Genomic DNA, 8,790 nt, shown 5'->3' on the forward strand with positions numbered 1-8,790 from the left:
AGAGCTGAGCCCGCTGTCCCTGCCCCGGTGGCAGGGGTGGCGGGGCAGGGAGGGGCAGGCGCTGCACAGCGGTGGCTTGGCCCTGAGCCTTGACCACACTTGTCTGTCCGTCTCGACCCAGCACCTGCAGGGCCCATCCGTGGGCTCTGCTCCCGGGCCTCGCTGCTATCCTTAGGAGGCATGTCCAGGCCAGGTGGACACAGAGTGGGTGCCCCAGGGTGGTCCGGGTGGTCTAGGCCGCCTCCTCCCACCTCTTCACTCATGCCTCCATTCCACAAAGTCACAAATCAAGACGGCCTTGGGCCAAGGGCGGTGGCTCACGCCTATAATCTCAGCACTTTGGGAGGCCAAGGCAGGAAGATCGTTTGAGCCTGAGTTTGAGCCTATGAGTTTGAGACCAGTCTGGGTGACAGAGTGAGATCCTGTCTGTAAAAAAAATAAAAAAATTTAAAAAAAAAAAAAAAATGACAGTTTTGGAGGCCAGGGGCAGTGGCTCATGCCTATAATCCCAGCACTTTGAGAGGCCAAGGCAGGCGGATCACTAGGTCAGCAGCTCGAGACCAGCCTGGCCAATATGATGAAACCCCATCTCTACTAAAAATATAAAAATTGGCTGGGTGCGGTGGTGGGCGCCTGTAATCCCAGCTACTCAGGTGGCTGAGGCAGGAGAATCGCTTGAATCCAGCAGGCAGAGGTTGCAGTGAGCAGAGATTGGGCCATTGTACTCCAACCTGGGCAACAGAGCAAGACTCCGTCTCAAAAAAAAAAAAAAAAAAAAAAAAAAATGACAGTTAAGGGTCTGGCTCGGTGGCTCACACCTGTAATCCCAACACTTTGGGAGGCCAAGGTGGGCATATCATTTGAGGTCAGGAGTTCAAGACCAGCCTGGCCAACCTGGTAAAACCCCGTCTCTACTAAAAGTACAAAAATTAGCTGGGCATGGTGGCACACGCATGTAGTCTCAGCTAGCCTGGAGGCTGAGGCAGGAGAATCACTTGAACCCGAGAGGTGGAGGTTGCAGTGAGCTGAGATCACACTATTACACTACAGCCTGGGTGACAGAGCGAGACTCTCTCAAAACAAAACAAAATGCTTAACAATAAAAATAAAAATAAAAAAATAAAAAATAAAAGTTTTGGTCCCTGTCCTGTGGCATTAAGCCTCCAGGGAAGTGCCCAGGGAGCAGGGAAGGCAGAGGTCTTCCTGCCATCCCCTGCCTGTACCCCACCTGGGCCCAGGTCCTGTGTAGGGGCTTGGCCAGCCCTGACTGGCTTCCCTCTGAAAATTGCAGGATGGGAGTCAGAGGCAGAACTCCGAGGGTACAGAGGTCTGCGGGGTCTGAAGGGCCTCCTCTCTCTCTAGCTTGGTGACTGGGGCTGAGCAGATGCTGAGGCTGAGTGTGTGTGGTGGAGCCTGAGTCCCTGCTCATTCTCCCCACGTGTTGCTTCTGCTCCGGACAGCTCCCTCTGAAATGCAGCAGAACCTTCCATTGGAAGGAGGCACAGAGCTGACTCCCTGCCTAGAAGCAGGAGAAGGGGAAGGCATCCTGGGAAGCGGAGGAGAGCAGGCTGCCCTTCTGGGAGCAGGGTCTGGGTACCCACTCCCCTTGCCCCAAGAGGCCACAGGCATCTGCACGCTAGCAGATGTGTCTCTCTCTGACCGGCCTCTGCACGCTAGCAGATGTGTCTCTCTCTGACCTCCAGAGGCCTCCTTTCTTTCTGCCAGGAACAGTAGCTCCCCTGCAAGGCCCTCTTTTTCCTTGGCCTGGGGCCTCTCCAGTTCTGCCCCCCAGCCCAGCTGCCATGCATTCACCTTTCTCTCCAGCCCCCACCCCACCCCATTCCCTCTGCCTCTCTTGCTGCCTGTTCTTTCACAGATCGTGTTTATTGGCTTATCTTTAGGGTTGGTGCCCTCCCTTCTTTCCATGGAAAGTGCTTGACCCCAGGAGGCAGGAGAAGCTTTAAGTTGCAAGGGCGGGACAATGTAGGCCATCACTGCCCTGCGGGCCTGAGCTCTGAGTTGCAATGAGCTTGGCATTGTGGGGAGGGATGCAGGAGGTGCAACCAGAGCCCCAGGGCAAGATTCCCGGCAGCGCAAGACTCCTGGCTCTGTTTATTAGAGATATGGTATGGCAGTGGTTCTAGAACCCACAGCTGGGCTAGCATCTGGGGACAGGATCAACATCCCACACCCCAGAGATGAACTGTGGTGAGTGAGACTTGTGCCCTGTAAAGAATGCCCCTTCCAGGGAAGGACAGCAGGCCAAGGGGTGGTGTGCTGTGCTAGAGACCACAGCCCCAGGTGTGACAAACACCTCGGCCTCTTAGAAGCTGTCCCCTACCCAGACAGGAAGTCTGGAGGCTGAAATAGAGGCTCCACCTTCCCCAAGCCTCTGGGCAGTGCCACACGTATGCCATGTGCTGGTCCCATGGCCACACTCCAGCCCTCTTATCCACCTCACTCCTGAGTTAGAGCCACCTTCCAGGTGTCACCAGGTGTGATGAGGCCAGGAGCCCAGAGCCAGGGGCCTGTGAGAGCCAGGGGCCTGTGAGAGCCGGGGGCCTGTGAGAGCCGGGGGGCTCTGGTCGCACCTCCTGCATGCTCCTCCCCACAGTGCCCACCTCACTGCCACCCAGAATTCAGGCCCAAGGAAGGGTGGGGAGGGGCTGAGAGACAGCCTGGGGTAGGGCTGCATGGACTGCAAGCTGAGATGAGCAAGTGAAGGGCAGGTTTCCAGGGGGAGGAAGAAACTGGGAAACGTCTTTGCCATTCCAGGGGATGTTGCCACTCACTCAGGGACTCTGGGTGCCAGGCCGGCTCTCAGTGCAGAGGGTGTGGCAGGGAAGTGAGATGACCACACTCAGTCCAGTGAGAGGTGGCAAGAAAAACCACCAGTGATGGAGACGGGAGGAGGCTCCTGAGCCAGGGGAGCAGTAAAGGTTACACAGGGCGGGACAGGAGGCATCAGCAGGGCCCTGAAGGTGTGAGCTAGGGTGGTGGGAGAGGGTGGGCAAGGCAGAGAGCTGTCCAGGTGCTGGTAGGCCCAGGCCAGGAGGAGGGAGGTGGCAGGACACAGTCAAGATGTATTCGGGGGGCTGGGCACAATGGCTCAGGCCTGTAATCCTAGCACTTTGGGAGGCAGAGACAGGCAGATAGCCTGAGGTCTGGAGTTAGAGACCAGTCTGGCCAACATGGCAAACCCCGTCTCTACAAAAAAAAAAAAAAAAAAAAATTAGCCAGGTGTTGTGGTGTATGCCTATGCTACTCGGGAGGATAAGGCATGAGAATCACTTGAACATGGGAGCCAGAGATTGCAGTGAGCTGAGATTGCACCACTGCACTCTAGCCTGGGCAACAGAGTGAGACTGTCTCAAAACAAACAAACAAACACTGTTCTGGGCACGTGCTTGCCAGCCCCAGTCTCACTGAAGAACGTGTCGAAGGAGTCATCCCCACCACCGGCGGTTTTGTCACTTGGCATTTGACCATCAGGCTGAATTCCATGTTCAAGGAAGTACGGTTCCCAGCAGGCATTGCCGATCTGGACACCCACCTGGCCCATGTGGACAGAGGTACACTCGTGCTGTGAACCAGCACATAAACATGAACCCGTTCATTTCAAGACAATCTGAAACTCCATGGCATGCAAAATATTCTAATTTAATATTTGTCTAGTGCTTCAGTGTCTGGGGCTTTCACAATTGATATTTCCTAGGAGATGCAGGTGACTGATCCCTTTATCCCTGTGAAAACGAACTTGCTAAACCATCCTAGCTACTAAGGGCCAGAGGTAGCCTTAGAACCTAATGTTTGCCACTACTACACAAAAATAAAGTTACTTTAAAACTTGCAAGCCATGTAATATCAATAATCAACTCCAGATTACAGCCATTCACAGTAATTCTCTTCAGAATAGACAGCAGTTTTTTATTACGTCCTGACCAAAAGATAAGGTAGTTGGTTTGACTGAGAAAATACAGAGTCAGTCCCGGGTTACCATGGCCCAAACCCAGGTGGTCAGTGTGTGTCCCCTCTCTGCCAAATCTACCCTCCATCATTTTGCCACCTGCACTGTGCTCCCAGAGGCTGACCCATGAGGACAGCGTCAGAGGCCTTCCTCGCTCTCTGGCTTCTTGTGGGTTTGGTCAATGGCAGGCAGCAGCCGGGGATGGGGAACGGAGGAGGGCAGAGTCAGGGTACTCACTCTTAGTCTTTTCCTGCTAGATGGCTATAGGGGACCTGAATCCCTCCATCAAGGTCACATTTTTGACAGGTGGCCCTCTCCATAAAGCTACCCTGTCAGCGTCTTGTAACCATTCCCTCCCTCCACCACTTGAAACTTAGGAATGGCTCCCAGACATCACCAGAGCTGGGGACACTGCACTGTCCTTTGGTGGTTTCCTTTTTTTTTTTTTTAGACGGAGTTTCCCTCTTGTTGCCCAGGCTGGAGTGCAATGGCGCAATCTCAGCTCACTGCAACCTCTGGAGTGCAATAGCGCAATCTCAGCTCACTGCAACCTCTGCCTCCTGGGTTCAAGCGATTCTCCTGCCTCAGCCTCCCGAGTAGCTGGGATTACAGGTGCCCACCACCATGCCCGGCTAATTTTTTGTATTTTTAGTAGAGACAGAGTTTCATCCTCTTGGCCAGGCTAGTCTCGAACTCCTGACCTCAGGTGATTTGCCCACCTCGGCCTCCCAGAGTGCTGGGATTACAGGTGTGAGCCACCACACTTGGCCTGGTGGTTTCTTTAAACCCAGGCCAAGCCGGGCGTGGTGGCTCCTGTGATCATAGCACTTTGGGAGGCTGAGCAGGGAGGATAACTTGGGACCAGTTTGAGACCATCCTGGGCAATGTAGTGAGATCCCATCACTATAAAATCTTTAAAAGGTGGCGAAATGTGGTGGCATATGCCTGTATTCCCAGCTACTCAGGAGGATGAGACAGGAGGATCACTGGAGCCCAGGTGTTCAAGGCTATAGTGAGCTGTGATCCTGCAACTGCACTCCAGCCTGGGTGACACAACTGTTGCTGAGCCCCATCTCAAAAAAAAAGGTAACGGACAAACCACAGCTATTAAGACTTGGGAATCTGTTATGTTAATGGGTTGCCTTTTTTTTTCTTAGATGAAGTTTTACTCTTGTTGCCCAGGCTGGAGTGCAATGGCGTGGTCTCAGCTCACTGCAACCTCCGCCTCCTGGGTTCAAGCGATTCTGCTGCCTCAGCCTCCCAATTAGCTGGGATTATAGATATGCACCACCATGCCTGGCTAATTTTGTATTTTTAGTTGAATGGGGTTTCTCCATGTTGTCCAGGCTGGTCTCGAACTGCCAACCCCAGGAGATCTGCCTGCCTCTGCCTTCCAAAGTGCTGTGAGCCACCACGTTGGGCCATTTTTTTTTTTTTTTTTTTTTTTTTTTTTTTTTTTTCTGAGGCAGGGTCTCTCTGTCACCCAGGTTGAAATCCAGTGATACGATCATGACTCACTGCAGCCTAAAAGGCCTGCTCTCAGCTGTTTCTCCCACCTCAGCCTCCCAAGTAGCTGGAACCACAGGCATGTGCCACCACACCCAGGTATTTTGTATTTTTAGTAGAGATGTAGTTTTGCCGCTTCACCCAAGCTTGTCTTGAACTCCTGAGTTCACCTGATCCGCCTGCCTCTGCCTCCCCAAGGCCTGGGATTCCAGGTGTGAGCCACCATGCCCAGCCTAATGTATTGCTTTTAGGTGATGAGGTGATGTTTCAGAACCATCTGAGCTTTGATTCCCAATCCGAGGAATGTCCACAGCCACAACCTCAGTCAACCAAAGCTCCTGGGCCTCCTCGGTCATTTCCAGCAGCACAGAGAAGTCTCGAGACCTATCGGCAACGTAGCAAGACGCTGTCTCAAAAGAAAAAGTCAGTTGGGTGTGGTTGGGTGCACCTGTGGTCCCAGTTACTCAGGAGGCTGAGGCAAGAGGATCACCTGAGCCTGGGAGGTCGAGGCTGCAGTCAGCGAAGATCTCGCCACTGCACTCCAGCCTGGGTGACAGAGTGAGACCCTTTCTCTCAAATAAACACACCAAAGTCCACAAGAACTGAGACAGATCGAACAGGGCTCATGGCCTACATTTAAAGTGTCACCTACAAGGTGAAAGTGAAATGAGAACAGACCAGAATAAATGCTGCGGAACTATGATATTGCAAAAGAATTTAAAACATCTCTGTAGGCAGCAAATAGCAGAAACAGGATAAAAAGAATGAACCAGACAAAAACTATAAATTAAAAAATGATTAGTACTAATGATGGCAGAAACCAAACAGAATAGACAGAGAAAATACAGGTGAAACCATTAACTGAAAAACATAAAATGATTTATCTACAATAAAAGAGGCTCACAGAAAATAGTTAAGATTAACTTTATAAATCACAGCAGGGAAAATAACATATAAAACTAAAAAATACACAAAGAAAGGATGCCATTGGCAACATGAGAATAGATCCGTTCTGCTGTGTTGACAGAAAAAAAAAAAATGAGAGCAGAGTGTGTCTGCCTATTAGGGTGAAACGTATGAGGCAGACACTCTTAAAAGAGAAGAATAACAAACTAAGTAGAAGAGAGAAGGCTGAGTGAGGTGGCTCATGCCTGTAATCCCAGCGCTTTGGAAAGCCAAGGTGGGAGGATTGCTGGAGCCCAGGAGTTCAAAGCTGCAGTGAGTTGTAATTATGCCACTGCATTCCAGCCTGAGTGACAGAGCTCTTTAAATAAAAAGCAAAAAGTTTTATTATTGCCACATTTGAGAACTTCAGCCTAGAATGTTGGAGCATAGATTCAAGTTGTTTTAAATATACACTCTTGGCCTGGTGTAGTGGCTCACGCCTATAATCCCAGCACTTTGGGAGGCCAAGGTGGGCAGATCATGAGGTCAGGAGTTCAAGACCAGACTGGCCAACATGGTGAAACCCCATCTCTACTAAAAATACAAAATTAGCTGGGTGTGGTGGCTCATGCCTGTAGTCCCAGTTACTTGGGAGGCTGAGGTAGGAGAATTGCTTGAATCGGGACCCGGGAGGTGGAGGTTGCAGTGAGCTGAGATCGCGCCACTGCACTCCAGCCTGGGCTACAGAGCAAGACTCCATTTCAAAAAAACCAAAAAACAAAATTCTTAATTAGTGGCAGTTATAAAATGCTGTTTCTGTTATTTTATTATTTTTATTATTATTATTTTTTTTTGAGACAGAGTCTCACTCTTTTGCCCAGGCTGGAGTGCAGTGGCATGATCTCGGCTCACAGCAACCTCTGCCTCCTGGGTTCAAGCGATTCTCCTGCCTCAGCCTCCTGAGTAGCTGGGAGTACAGGTGTGTGTCACCATACCCAGCTACTTTTTGTATTTTTAGTGGAGACAGGGTTTCACCATGTTGGCCAGGCTAGTCTCGAACTCCTGACCTCATAATCTGCCCGCCTCAGCCTCCTAAAGTGCTGGGATTACAGGCGTGAGCCAACACCCCTGTAATCCCGGCAGTTATAAAATGCTGTTTCTGTTATTTTATTATTTTTTGAGACAGGGTCTCTCTCTGTTGCCCAGGCAGGTGATCTGCAGTGGTGAGATCACTGCTCACTGCAGCCTCAAACTTCCTCAGGCTCAGCTGATCCTCTCCCTCAGCCTCCTGAATAGCTGAGACTACAGGTGCATGCCACCACGCCCAGCTAATTTTTTTGTTTTTGTTGTAGACGCAGGGTTTCAGGTTGGTCTCAAACTCCAGAGCTTGGGGGACCTGCCTGCTTCAGCCTCTCAAAGGCTGGGATTAGGTGTGAACCACCACATCTGGTCAGACATGCTATTTTTAAGAGAAAAGAAAAGGCAGTTCCTAAATGGTTTACCAAGAATTGCTCCTTGTAAAAAAATTGAGATGGGTCTCGCTGAGGCTGATCTTCAACTCCTAGCCTCAAACAATCCTATCACTTTGGCTTCCCTGATCACAAGAATTTATATTAAAACAACATAAGCTATTGGCTGTCTATACGTTATTCTTTGTATCATAAATTCCAGAAACAGGAAGATAATGGGTTAAGCTAGTCAGAAACAAAATGTCTTCAAACAATTGCCCCCCCAAGTATGGATACTAAGAGTGTTACTGAAGTCTCATATTCATCCTTCTTTTTCTTTTCATTATTATAATTATCATTTTGGTTTTTGTTTTGGTTTGGTTTGGGGTTTTTGAGATGGAGTCTTGCTCTGTCGTCCAGGTTGGAGTGCCGTGGCACAATCTCAGTTCACTGCAACTTTCACCTCCCAGGTTCAAGCAATTCTCCTGCCTCAGCCTCCCAAGTAACTGGGATTGCAGGCATGCACCACCATACCTGGCTAATTTTTGTACTTTTAGAAGAGATAGGGTTTTACTATGTTGGCCAGGCTGATCTCGAACTCCTGAGCTCAAGTTATCCGCCCACTTTTGCCTCCCAAAGAGCTGGGATTACAGGTGTGAGCCACTGCACCTGGCATATTATTATTATTTTGAGACAGAGTCTTGCTCTGTACCCCAGGCTAGAATGTACTGGCAAGGTCATAGCTCACTCCAGCCTCAACCTCCTGGGCTCGGGACCATAGGTGTATGCCACAGTGCCAAGGTTTTTTGTTGTTGTTTTTTTTTTTTTTTTAAGTTTTTGAAGAGATGAGGATCTCCTGATGTTGCCCAGTCTGGTCTCAAATCTCCTGGACGAAAGTGATCCTCCCACCTTGGCCTCCCGAGTCTGGGATTACAGGCATGAGCCACCATGCCCTGCCTGAAGTCCCATATTCATGTCTCTGGG

Source organism: Saimiri boliviensis, chromosome 21 (assembly GCF_048565385.1).
Source record: "Saimiri boliviensis isolate mSaiBol1 chromosome 21, mSaiBol1.pri, whole genome shotgun sequence".
NCBI lineage: Eukaryota > Metazoa > Chordata > Mammalia > Primates > Cebidae > Saimiri > Saimiri boliviensis.